The sequence below is a fragment of the Eubalaena glacialis genome, chromosome 7 (assembly GCF_028564815.1).
Source record: "Eubalaena glacialis isolate mEubGla1 chromosome 7, mEubGla1.1.hap2.+ XY, whole genome shotgun sequence".
NCBI classification, from domain to species: Eukaryota; Metazoa; Chordata; class Mammalia; order Artiodactyla; family Balaenidae; genus Eubalaena; species Eubalaena glacialis.
The window spans coordinates 21,867,678-21,882,134 of NC_083722.1; the positions used below are offsets into that span (position 1 = coordinate 21,867,678).

The 14,457-nt window shown below is 37.6% G+C and overlaps 3 non-coding genes across 3 annotated transcripts; 1 reads left to right on the top strand and 2 right to left on the bottom strand.

Moving 5' to 3' along the window:
• Positions 1-8,515: 8,515 nt before the first annotated feature.
• Positions 8,516-8,588, top strand: TRNAF-GAA (transfer RNA phenylalanine (anticodon GAA)). Its single transcript has one exon. It is a non-coding gene; the product is annotated as a tRNA-Phe (tRNA).
• Positions 8,589-11,604: 3,016 nt separating this feature from the next.
• On the bottom strand, positions 11,605-11,677 carry TRNAR-ACG (transfer RNA arginine (anticodon ACG)). Its single transcript has one exon. It is a non-coding gene; the product is annotated as a tRNA-Arg (tRNA).
• A 1,115-nt stretch (positions 11,678-12,792) lies between these two features.
• TRNAS-CGA (transfer RNA serine (anticodon CGA)) lies at positions 12,793-12,874 on the bottom strand. Its single transcript has one exon. It is a non-coding gene; the product is annotated as a tRNA-Ser (tRNA).
• Between the last annotated feature and the right edge of the window lie 1,583 nt (positions 12,875-14,457).

Consider the following 14,457-nt stretch of genomic DNA (forward strand, 5'->3'; position numbering starts at 1 on the left):
CACAAAAATTAGTTCAAGTAGATGACAGACCAGACCTAAATGTAAAATATAAAACTTCTCTAGATAACATAGGAGAAAACCTAGCAGATCTAGGGTTTGGTGATGACTTTTTGCCATGCTGCATGGCTTACGGGATCTCAGTTCCCTAACCAGGGATTTGAACCTGGGCCAGGGCAGTGAAAATGCTGAACCTTAACCACTAGACAGCCAGGGAACTCCCATGGCAATGACTTTTTTAGATGCTACACCAAGAGTATGATCGGTGAAAGAAAAAAAGTGATAAATTGGACTCCATTAAAATTAAAATCTTCTGCTCTGTGAAAGCCCATACAAAGAGAATGAAAAGATAAACCACAGACTGGAGAAGATATTTGCAAAACACGTATCTGATAAAGGACCAATATCCACAATACGCAAAGAACTCTTAAAACTTAGCAATAGGTAAACAACCCAATTTTAAAATGGACAAAAGATCTGAATAAACATTTCATCAAAGAAGAACTACAGGTGGCAAGTAAACGTATGAAAAGATGTTGAACATATATCTTTAAGGATTTGTAGATTAAAACAATGAGATATCACTACATACCTTTTAGTAGGCTAAAACCCAAATGACTGACAACATCAAATGCTCTTGAGGATGTGGAGACAGAGACTCATTGCTGGTGGGAATGCAAAATGGCACAACCACTTTGGAAGACAGTTTGACAGTTTCTTACAAAACTAATCATCGTCTTTCCAGATGATCCAACAATTGCACACCTTTGTATTTACCCAAATGCATTGAAAACCTATGTCCACACAAATATCTGCACACAGAAGTTTATAGCAGCTTTATTCATAATTGTCAAAATGTGGAAGCAACCAAGATGTCCTTTGTTAAGTGAATGAATAAATGGTGGTACACCCATACAATGAAATATTATTCAGCACTATAAAGAAATGAGCTATCAAACCATGCAAAAGACATGGAGGAACATTACATGTGTATAGCTAAGTGAAAGAAGTCAGTCTGAAAAAGCTACATACTGTATGATTCCAACTATTGAACATTCTGGAAAAGGTTATAGAGACAGTGGAAAAGGTTGATGGTTGCCAGGGGTTGGTGGTTTGTGTGAGGGATGAATAAATGGAGCACAGGAGATTTTTAGGGCAGTGAAACTATTCTGCATGACATTATAATGATGGATACATGACATTATGCATTAGTCAAAATCCATAGAACTGTACAACACAAAGAGCAAACCCTACTGTAAACTATAGACTTTAGCTAGTAATAATGTACCAGTATTGGTTCATCCATTGTAACAAATGTATCACACTAATGCAAGATGTTAATAATCAGGGAAACTCCAAAGTGGGGAAAAGATGGTATATAGGAAGTATCTGTATTTTCTGCTCAGTTTTCATGTAAACCTAAAAATTCTCTAAAGAATAGAGTCTAGTTAAAAAAGTAAACATAGGAGGTAATGTAATTATAAATAACCTTAGCTGTTTTGAAAGTGGAAAGACTTTGTTACCTTAAATAATCAAGACATAATAAAAAGAGTGTCCTAGTAGTTAAATTCTGCCATTTTAGGAGGTAATGAACTGAATTGTTATCATAATGCAAAAGCATGTAATGGTGAGGGTTGAGGGGTGGATTTTATATTTTAACCCAAAATGCCAAAGGTAAACAAAAACTGGCAACAAAACCAAACCAAAATAGTGCTCAAACAAGGAACCAAAATCAAATCCTTACCATGCTACAACTGACACATGTCTGGAGCACAGGGACCAGGAGCTGGACTCACTGAGGGAACCCCAAATTGCCAGTCAGGAAAGGACCACAGCAGGCTTGTGAGGACTCAGTGCCTGGATGGAAAAGATGGGTGTCTGAGGTGGGCTGTGACTCATGGCAACAAACTGTCAAAGACAAAACCCAGATAAATGAGATTTATTTTGTTCGGGCTATTGCATTCAGGAGAGAACTCCAGATTCAAAGATCAGTGTCTCTGCAAAGTGGTTTGCCTTAGATTTTTATAGGGAATAGTAGACGAGTTACAGGTGAAGTTATTTACATTTGGAATTGCTCGGAAATCTCAATCAGATGAATAGAAAATATTTATCTCTGGGTCTAGTTACTTGTAAGGGGATTGTACAGAAAAGGGTTAACATAGAAGCCTGAGATTGCTGTTCTTAGAAAGATCACCTTGCAAGATGGGCCCTTAGCTGGCATCTGGAAACTAAGATTTTGAAATAGTTCCCACCATTTCTTAAATGACACAAGTGGCTAACTCTGCCTAAACTGTGCAAACAATATGGTTTATCCTGAACACTTTCTTTGTGGGAGTTCTGGTACATGCTAGGCAGCTACCAATAAATATCTGGACACTGAGTCTCTAATGAATGAATTTCCCTTGTGGACATTTCCCATGTGTTGTCTTTGCAATTATATACAATATATATTATATATAATATTATATATATATATATAATGACTCCTATTTATAGATTAGAATATTATTGTTGTTAATGGTGCAGTAGGTACTGACTTCGGGATTTCTCATTATTCATGGTGCTCAGTTAATTAGGCTTTAATTACAACAACTAAACATTTCTAAATATTGTATTTCCATTTTCAAATAGTTATGATAGCACTTTTCTATGTAAAATGGTGTAAGAAATAATTTTATTAGGATCAGTGGGTTCTAATAATGTCCTCATCAAGTATCCAAGCTCTTTCTTCTTGATAAAGACAAAGACTGTGTCTTTGTTATGGCTAATGTGGGTAGTATGCTGGGTAATGCTTTAACTCTTTTAAGATGAGGTCCTAAATTCAAGCCCCTTAATATGAAATTTGAGCTTAACTTCTGCCTCTGAGAAAAATTATGTAGGACACAAAATCCTAAAACTCCCACTACAACAAGAAAGAAGGCGAGATGAATCACAATTACAAACATCATATTTGTAAAATATGGGAGTGTTATGGAAGCAATGAAGACTGTATGAATTGGAGTTTCAGAGAATGGTAAACCCTTCTGTGGTGAGCTTATATTAACTGGATTTTTTTCTTTTGTTTTGTAACATCCTGAGATTAGCTTGTAAAAGGACTGTTCTGGAGGAAAGAGAAGCCCAAAGGATTTGGTTGGTTAAGGGAGCTGACATGACAATTTAGAAACTACAGGAGCCCCAAATATGATTAGTTTCCCTAATGAGACAGTTGATAGATTGGGGGACTATACAAGCATACTTGGGGAGTTTGGCCAAAGGCTTCTAAGGACAGAGTAAAATCTTCCATAATCATACTGTTTAAAACAGAAAGTCCCGCTAGAGACAGGCCTCTACCTTGTACACACAGCTGCTCTCCCTTTCAAGATGTTTGCTAGATTTGAAGCTGTAGGAGATAGGAGACTAAAAACTCAAAATATCTGAGGGCCAGCACGTCACCTCCTACAGTCTTCCACAGCTAAAGAGACAAACATCTGTCAGGGTAAAACAAACAAACAAACAAAGAATGCTCAGGAAATTCAAGGAACAAGAACAAACTAGACATAGTAAAGATGTGAAAATTTAAACTGCATGATTAGCCAACCTCACCAAATTGACATATCTAAAACAATATATAGAACAGTGTTAGAATGCATATTACTTTCAAATGTACATGGAACATATATCAAAATAGACCATATAATGAGCCATGAACAAAATCTCCAAAGACTTAAGTTATGTAGTATATACTCTCACATCACAGTGGAATTAAATTATAAATCAATGAATGTATCTAGAAAATCTCCCACTGTTTGGAAATTAAGCAAAGAACACATTTCTAAATAACACTGGGGCCAAATAAGAAATCAAATGGAAAATATACACTAGGTAGAATTGAATGATAATGAAAATATGACATATTAAAAGTGCTGAGGTGTAATTAGAGCAGTGTTGAGAGGCAAATTCATGTCTTTAAATGTATATGTTAAAAAGAAAAGGTTGAAAATCAAATATTTAAGCTTTCATCAAAAGAAGCTAGATAAACAAAAGCAAATTAATTCTAAGAAAGTAAAATGAAGAAGATGCTAAAAATAAGAGGAGAAATCCATTGAAATGAAAGCTAACACACAATAGAAAAAAAGCAACAAAGCAAAAATATTAACATCTTTTTGCCAATGAAATTAACGATTTAGATGAAACGATTTCTCACAGAGTGAAAAATACAATTTGCCATAGCTGACACAAGAAGAAATAGAAAATCTGATCTGTCCTATATCAATCAGAGAAATAGAATCTCTAATATGAAATTTTCCTACAAATTAAACTTTAGGGCAATATAGCTCACTGGTGAATTCTTCCAAATATTTAAGAAAGAAATAATACAAATTGTACACAAATTCTTCCAGATAATATAAAAGGAAAGCTTCCCAGCTTACTTGATGAAGTTAACATGATCCTGATATCAAAACTTGACTAGGACATTATAAAACTAGAAAATTTCAGGTCAATAGATCTCAGGGAAATAGATGAAAAATTCTAAATATTAGTAAATTTAATCCAGCAACATATTAAAAGAATAATCTATTATGACCACATGGAACTCATTCTGTAAATTTAAGAATATTTGGTTTAGCCTGTAAAAAACAATTTACATTACCACACTAAATTTTAAAGGAAAAAAATTATATGTATATCTCAATAGATGCAGAAAAATCATTTAATAAAGTTCAATCCCCATTCATAATTACAATTCATACAAACTAGGAATAAAGGTATCTTCTTTAATCTAAAAGAGTATTCAGCAGGGAAAAAAAACCCCTACAACTAACCTTATGCAATGGTGAAATATTGAAAGCTTTCTTTGAGATTGGGAATAAGACAGGAGTGTCCACCATAGTAACCTCTATTCAGTATTGTACTGGATGTTCTAAACAGCAGGTAAGGGGGGAAAAAAGTATAAAGACTAGAAAGAAGTAAAATCAGCATTGATCACACTGACATGATAGCATACATACAAATCCAAATGATCTACTAACAATTATCATTAATAAGTAAATCTAGCAAATTTACTGTATATAAAGTGGATATACAAAAATAAATAGCATGTCTCTATACTAACAATAAGCAATTAGAAAATGAAATTTAAGAAGAAATGCCATCTAAAATAGCATTGTTAAACATCAAATGCAGAGCAGTTAATCTTTTAAAACAACACTTCACACCAAGACACATATTAATCAAACTATCAAAAATTAAATATAAAGAAAACATATTAAAAGCAGCAAGGGAAAAACAACAGATAACACACAAGGGCATCCCCATAAGGTTAACAGCTGATCTTTCAGCAGAAACGCTGCAAGCCAGAAGGGAGTGGCAGGATATACTTAAAGTGATGAAGGAGAAAAACCTACAACCAAGATTACTCTACCCAGCAAGGATCTCATTCAGATTTAATGGAGAAATTAAAACCTTTACAGACAAGCAAAAGCTGAGAGAGTTCAGCACCACCAAACCAGCTTTACAACAAATGCTAAAGGAACTTCTCTAGGCAAGAAACACAAGAGAAGGAAAACACCTACAATAACAAACCCAAAACATTTAAGAAAATGGGAATAGGAACATACATATCGATAATTACCTTAAATGTAAATGGATTAAATGCTCCCACCAAAAGACACAGATTGGCTGAATGGATACAAAAACAAGACCCATATATATGCTGTCTACAAGAGACCCACTTCAGACCTAGAGACACATACAGACTGAAAGTGAGGGGATGGAAAAAGATATTCCATGCAAATGGAAATCAAAAGAAAGCTGGAGTAGCAATTCTCATATCAGACAAAATAGACTTTAAAATAAAGACAATTACAAGAGACAAAGACGGACACTATATAATGATCAAGGGATCGATCCAAGAGGAAGGTATAACAATTGTAAATATTTATGCACCCAACATAGGAGCACCTCAATACATAAGGCAAATACTAACAGCCATAAAAGGGGAAATCGACAGTAACACAATCATAGTAGGGGACTTTAACACCCCACTTTCACCAATGGACAGATCATCCAAAATGAAAATAAATAAGGAAACACAAGCTTTAAATGATACATTAAACAAGATGGACCTAATTGATATTTATAGGACATTCCACCCAAAAACAACAGAATACACATTTTTCTCAAGTGCTCATGGAACATTCTCCAGGATAGATCATATCTTGGGTCACAAATCAAGCCTTGGTAAATTTAAAAAAATTGAAATCGTATCAAGTATCTTTTCCGACCACAACGCTATGAGACTAGATATCAATTACAGGAAAAGATCTGTAAAAAATACAAACACATGGAGGCTACACAATACACTACTTAATAACGAAGTGATCACTGAAGAAATCAAAGGGGAAATCAAAAAATACCTAGAAACAAATGACAATGGAGACACGACGATCCAAAACCTATGGGATGCAGCAAAAGCAGTTCTAAGAGGGAAGTTTATAGCAATAAAACAACACTTCAACACTGAAAACGTCCAAACATTGTTGAGAGAAATTAAAGACTTGAATGGAGGAATCTACCATGGTCCTGGCCAGAAAAATCCAATCTTGCTAAAATATTAATTCTCCCCAAACTTACTTATAGATTTTATGCATCGCCAAAAAAACAAAAAACAAAACCAAAAACAAACAAAAAACTGCTAGCGGGATTTTGGGGGAGAGTGGGGGGTGGAAATTGACAGTTGATTCTAACATTTATATTGAAATAATAATTTTTTAAAAATCCAGAATAGCTATGGCAATCCAAAGTGAGAAAAACAAAACTGAGCCCCTATATTATCGGATACTATAACTTATTTTTAAGTTAAAAAAATTAAGACAGTAATATTGGTGTAAAGACAGACATATGCCAATGGGGCAGAATAGAGAGCCTAGGGAAAAAAAAACACATATGCAGTTCCCTGTTTGATGATAAGGAGACGTTGTAATTCAGTGGGGAAAAGATTGACTTTTCAAAAAATAATGCTGGGTCAATTGAAATCATATAGTAAAGAAAATGATTTCAATCCTTATCTCACACCATACATAAATTGAAAATGGAATATAAACTTAAATGTTAAAAGTAAAATACTTAAACTTCTAGAAGAAAACATAGAATAGCTTCATGACTTTAGTGCAGGCAAATATTTCTGAACTAGGATGCAAAAAAGCACTAACTGTAAAGATTGGACTTCATTAAAAGTCCAGTTGGACTTCATTAAAACTGAAAAGTTCAAAATACAAAATTAGGAGAACTAAAGGTGTGCCACAAATTAGAAGATATTTGCAACACATATCTGACAAAGGACTTGTATTCACAATACGTAATGAACTACAAATCAATTTTTTAAAAACTGGCAATCAACCCAATTTTTTAAATGGGGAAAAGCATATGGGAAGATGCAAAATATCATAGTCATCAAAAATGCAAGTCAAAATCACAGAGACCTATCACAACATCCTGGCCTGCGTAGCTAAAATTAAAATGACAATACCCAGTAGTGGCTAGGCTGTGAAGCAACCAGAAGCCTCATACATTGTTTTCAGTAGTGAGAACTGGTACGTGCATTTTGGAAAACAGTTTAGCAGCACCTAATAAAGTTAAACATACATATATCCTATAGACCAGCAATTCCACCTATGTATCTATGTATCTATCTAATAAATCAGTGATTATGTTCACCTAAAACCATGCACAAGAAGGTTCAGTGCTTTTTATAATAACCCTAAATTGAAAACCAAATGTCCATCGACTTTACAATGGGTAAGTAAATTGTAGTATATCCATAAAATGGAAGTCGATAAATAGGAACAAACTGCTTTTAACTACTTTAGAAAACATAGATGAATCTCAAAGACAATATTGAGTGAAAGAAGCCAGACATAAGAATGCGGAGTCTACCTGATTCAATGTAGAAGTTTAAAAACAAATGACAGTAGATATAGTGAAAGAGTTCACAACAGTGGCTTACTTTGGGAGGCTATCAAATCAGAAGGAGCAGGAGGGAGCGTGCATGGTGACAAAGGGGTGTAAACTTGTGAAAATCAACACGCTGTACACTTAAGATTTGGGTGCTTTACTGTATATAACTTACACCTTAATAGAATAGAAAGGAATAAAAAACGACTGAAAGAGTAAAAGATATTTAAGCGTCAAGCTAGAAATGATCCCAAATGATGTTGTCTTATGTATCTAGGAAGCTTACCATTCCAACAGGAAGCTCTGAATCACCACACCCCTATAGCTATCCAATTCGTATCCTTAAGAACAATACATAAATTTTCTTTTATCACTGTTTTTTTGTTCTTCCTATCATACTCAGGAAACTTTGAGTATGTTTCCCCATTGTCTGAGTTTTTGTTGGTACAATTATTTTTGAAATGGGAAATACGTTACTTTTCAGAAAACAAGGCAAAATTTTTTCTTTTTTCTTTCTGAAATGGAAGAGGTTGTTAAGAAAAGACTATTTAAAGGGAGTAGCTGAAAGAAAACTGAACAACGGGTGGCCGAAATAGCTCAGTTGGGAGAGCGTTAGACTGAAGATCTAAAGGTCCCTGGTTCAATCCCGGGTTTCGGCAATTATTTATCACCCTTTTGTAATGTGAACTAGGAGATATTGACCCAATACCAAGTGTCCGTCACCTTCAAATATATTGTCCATAGTGCCATTTATACAGTGAGGAGTTGCATACATTTACCCTTAATTTCCATGGCGAAACGCAATTCTATCCCCATATGCATAAATTCTTCCACAGCTTCAAGTAATTCCTTGCGGTAAAGAAAAAAACAAAAACAAAAAAAACCCAAAAATACCCCCCAAAGCTTAGTGCTTTATTTAGTTTGCACCTAGATGTTATTAAAGGCATCTGTAAGAAGCAGGGCATAAGCACTTTCAATTCTCCACTTATTTACAGTAATTCTTTCGGTGTTCAAATTACTAAAACAAGCTCATTCCTTCGCGAAGGCTTTCTATGTGAACATCAGGGATCTATACACAAATTGTGGGATGTACAAGGATCTTCAAAAGCCAGAATGTGGCTGATTTTGACAAGTACAGAGGACGTGTGACTGCAGAAGAGGTGTCAGATTTCTTTTCTGTGATTTTTGAGCACCTGGAAGTCTTAGCTCTTGAAACCCAAGACAAGAGCTCTTGAAGACTAGAGGAATAAAACTTAGAAGACTCTGGCGGAACTTGAGCCCGTAACGGTTGAAAATTTACCACTAGAAACCCACACTTCTCTCTTGCGCCAGAGTCGGCCTAAAATTCAACAAAATCATCACTTGCTGATTCATTTAGCTTTAAATTAATATATTCGTTGAAAATTTAACTAGGGGTCAGTCAGCATGAAAGTTCGAAAAGTAGAAAAGAAATGATACAACCTCAGGAAATGTAAAGGGACACTTCCCGAGGCTGCAGGAGATTCCTTCAACTTCAAATGATAAAAACTATAGCCTCACCAAGGACCAACGAGCACATCTCACTTGTTCTATCTTCTCCGACCTAGTGCTTGGATCCTCTGCGTCTCAAAATGGAAGTTGAGTGATACAGAGAATGCACAGTTGGGTGAAAATTTTAATACCGACTTGAAAAAATTAGGTCACTAAGTTGCAAGTCATTAAAGAGACTTTTGCAATTTGTGATCCAGTAGGGACAGGCTTCTAAAAACCGGAGGCTCCCTTCCTTCACGATTGAAAATCTCATAACAGTGCTTTCTCCACAAATAAACTAGACAGCCTCTGCACGAAAATTTCTCCGTGGATTTTCTAGTCCAAATAAGAAAGAAGAATTGAAATAGTGTAGTTTCCCCATGAAAGTCTATGAATGTAGTTTGAGGGAGCGGGGGGAAAGAAGTTCCTTTTATTTTTCAAACACAAAAAATGTAAACGAATTTACTTTCCTGAAAGAGAGTAACTTGCAGAGTAGCAGGTTAGTTCAGTTGGTTAGACCGTGGTGCTAATAACACCTAAGAGCACGGGTTTGATTCCCGTAGCGGCCAGTCGAGGTGTGGTTTTGACCTTCTGGTGCCTGCCGAGTAGGCACTTAGAATCCACAGTACGTATTAACTCCAAAACGCCGCTGCTCAGAACCGGAAGTTCAGATATTGTCTCCTTTGTAAAACAAGAAGGCTATGTATTTTCGTTTCGCCTTGGTTGTTGTAGTTTCTCAAAGTAAAAGTAACTTTAAAAGTTCAAGTTTATTGAAGAAAATTGAAGGAGTAGTGTGGGAACGAGACGGTTGTGTTTTAGGAAAGGATTAAGGTTAAAAAGAGTTACGAAATGTGCCTGCTTAGTTTTTGTGACCCTTCAGGAGACAGTATTATTTTGGCGCTTTAAACGAGTTTCAATCGAGAAAAGGAAGCAAGCTCAGGGTGGCCAGTTACTGAGTTGTTTAGAGCGTGGTCCTAGTAGCAGCAAGACGCGGGGTGTGTTCCCGTAACGTCTGTGCTTCGTTCTCTTTCCTTATCCCAGGCAGTTTCCAAGGTAAATGCTCGCTCCACGTGCGGTTGCCCCTTGGCTTTCACGGAAGATCTTGTCTCCCTTTAGCAGTAAAGAGCCGGGAACGGAATACGAAGCTGTAAGACGCCAGTTCTCCTTTCGATCCGTTCACAGCCCAACAGACTTGGGCCCCCGGAGGTAGCGCGTTTGGTGGTTCCTTTCGTTTCAGCCTCAAGGGCTCCTCATAGCGCACGTCGGCAACTTCGATAAATTTACCTGCGGTGCAGAGCGAGGATACAAGCTACACCTTCGGAAATCGAGCCACATATTAAGATGCTCTTTTGGTTTAGTTTGAGGAATCCTCCCCACCTCCCACCCACCCTCCCGCCTTGGCAGTGATTTCCCCCCAGCCTCTCTGTTCTGTCTCCACACAGAGAAAAGAGGTAGGTCTGTTCTTTAGAGAGGCCGCTCCAAAGCTGCCTTCCCACGTCTTCCTTACACGCTCATCTTCTCCTGGGGTGTTTACTTTAAAAAAATAATGGGGAGGGCACTCCTCTTGGTTCTTCTGTCCACTGAGGTCCGGTTTCCCAGCTCCTGCCTACTTCCAGAAGATGGTCGGTTCTGGCTGGTGAGGGAGGGGGAAGAGGGGCATCCGCCGGGCTTCAGAACTGAACCCTAATGGGCCCAACTGAGTGAGGCAAGGAGCCTCTCGCACCCCGCGTCCCCAACAGCCGAACCTTTCTTGACCCAACCTTTCCCCAGGAGATGTCCCTTTTCTTTTTGCTAGTAGCCATGCGAGGAAAGAGCTGTGCAGGGTAGTCCTCTGTGAGTGAGGACTCTTCTCTTCCCAATGGGAAAAAATATTGATGGAGAAGATACTGCCAGGAAATTTTTTTTCGTTTATTTTTCTTTAAAGTTTCTTTGATTTAAACCACCCCCCCGCTTCCAGTGGTCTTTTTCAGCCAATTTCTTTTCTCAAGTTCAAGAAGTGATGAAAGGAAGAAAATTTTCAGGATGGTCCTCTGATGCTTCTGAAGTCTCTTTCAGACTCAACTGACAGAAGGTGAAGGATCACTTCCACGAAAATACATTCGAAAGACTTTTAAAATTGTTTCGGTATCCTTTTGAAAAAAGTACCTAGGAAGATGAAGGAAAAACCGAGCCAGCCAGGAGTCGAACCTAGAATCTTCTGATCCGTAGTCAGACGCGTTATCCATTGCGCCACTGGCCCCTGCTGGACAGCTGTTCTCATGTTCTTATCTTCATTACTATCCACAGTTTATGCCAGCCGAAAGAATGATTGCTTTTTTTTTTTTTTTAATTGAGTAAGAGGTTAAAACCAGAGACTGTATGGACTTTGGGAAAGCATGATTTCTTTTGTGCTTTGGTTGCATAACATAGATTTACATAAAATGTTTTCTTTGAAAACAATGGTTAATCTTCACTTATTCTCTGACTATGCGTTGAAAACTTGTTTTGTGCTTAGTATGCAGCTGCTCTCGTTGCTTGAACAAATCTCTATGGACTCAGTTATCTATTCACTTTTCCTCACTCTATTTCACATCCTTTCTTACCCAGCTTATATTACTGCCTAGTTTTGAACTCTTCATTCCTTCTTTTTTTCCCTCAGAATATTCATCTGCCCTCAAAATGCAATAAGGAGACAAGAATTCAACAGAAATATACATTTTAAGAATTTCATTTGACAAAGAAACTTAGAAAACAGAATAGAATTGGCTTAAAAATGTATTTAGCTGTTCAAAGTAGGCAAAATAGCTGAAAATGCAAAAGTGCTCTAAGAGTGGTTTACTACGTTAAGAAGGAGACCAGGTTTTTGAAATTCAAGGCAAAGTCAGAAGTTAAAATGTAATATATCCTCTCTGTGCCTCAATTTCCTCGTTTGTATAAAACGCTTGTCTTAAAGAGTGCGTAGCAAATATGATGGAATATTATCTTAAATTTTTATGGCTCTCACCAGCAGCCGCTGATATCAGGACAGACACTGAAGATTGCTGCCTGGGAATGCTTTAAAGAAGCTGCGGCTCTCTATAATCACAAAGAGAAACGATTTCCCCAAATTCCAACGTCTCCTCTGTACACTTTGCCGCTGTAATCTCTCTTAACAGATTTAACAACTTCATTTCAACGCAGGCAGTACTTTTGAGCGCGCTCTAAGCCCGGTGAGGACAGTGGGGAGGCTGGGCTCAGGAGGCTCACAATGAAAGGGAATGAAATCTGGCTGCCGCCCACGCTCTTTAAACCTCTTTAAAAACTTGGGTTCTAAATCGGAACTGCAGCCTGAGAGCACAACAGTACATTTTGCGGAAGCCACACCGAAAACGAGGACGCTGTGAGCAGGATTTGAACCTGCGCGGGGAATCCCCATTGGATTTCGAGTCCAACGCCTTAACCACTCGGCCATCACAGCTCGTGGATAGCGCCTTCCTTCATCAGACTAAAGACAAGTATGCATTGTTGCCATGCAAGGTGGAAGAAGGGATAGGATCACGGACTTCTAGGTGTCCCCAAGAAAACCTTCTCCAACTCCAGGCTTGCTTATTTCACTCAGTGGCGATTTCGACTTTTCAGATATTTAGGCAAAAAAAAATCTTGGCAACATTTTTTAATACTTCAATTTTTCTTTCATTCCACGGATGTGGGGGAATTGTCTTGTTCTACCTACAAAATGTATCTAGATCTGAAAAACTTCTCACCACCCCAACTGCTACAGCCCTGCTCCAAGAAACCTGCATCTCTAACATGGAATATTGCACAAATCTCTTAATAGGTTTCCCTTCTTCCACCTTTTTCATCCCTACAAAACATTCTATGAAAAGCAGTCTGAGAGATATTTGTGAACCTAAAACACTTTATGGCACAGCTTTGCTCAAAACTGAACCGGCAACTCCTCATTTCATCAGAGTAAATGCCAAAGTCCTCACTGGGCCTACTGGATTGTCTGTGATCTCATTTCTCTGCTTATACTCCTTCTTGCCTACTCTGCTGTCGTTACTACTGACCTTCTTGTTTTACATTGTATATATCAGGCACATTGCTGTTTCAGGGCCTTTGCACTGACTGTTCCCCCTGCTCGTAATACTCTTGCTTTGATATATGTATGACTCAGCCCCTTATCTACTTCAGGTCTTTTCTCAAATATCACCTTATCAGTGAAACACGGCCATAAGTATAAACTCCCCTCATTCCAATGCTTCTCCTCCCCTCATTCCAATGCTTCTCCTCCCCTCATTCCAATGCTTCTCCTCCCCGTTCTTTATTTTTTTCCATATCACTTATGATCATTTGACACACTTTAAAACTAGCTTGTTTATTTTGTGTATTTTCTGTCTCCTCTATGAGAGTGCAAACTCCAATGAGGGCAGAGATTTTTGTCTGTTAACTGCTAGACTCCCAGTACCTAGAGGAATGTCTGGTACATTTATTGAATGGATGACATTCAATAAATATTTGCTGAAAATGAACGAAATGGGTTTTAATATCCCATTTTGCAGATGAGGAAATGAGATGCAGAGAGGTTATTAAGTTTCCCAGGATCACAACATAATAAAACCAAGACTGAAACCCAGCATTCAGACTTCCTTCCTAAAGATATTTCTGCTCTTCCAGAGATGCCTTAAGGGTTAGGGATGAAGTTGAGGGGGGAGGATAGGGAAGCAATGTTGGCTGACTGGGGGAAAGAGGAAGAACTATAGAGGTTGGGATGGTCCAAAACAAACAGCTTCCTCCACAAGAACCATGTATTTGACTAGAACTTTTCTGATGCTCACATTCAAAGGCAGCAATCTATATAGTTTGTCTTAGGGAACACTGCCTCAACATCAGGACCATTGTTCATACCCATTTGCTTAAATGAAAAAATTCAAGTCTCCTTTTGCTCTGAAATATGCATTTCCCCATTTCCTCCAGGGGAGCAATACCAATAACAAGCATAATGTTTGTGACAGTTATCTCTGGTTACTCTCCATGTCCTCTGAGACTCTTCATATCTGG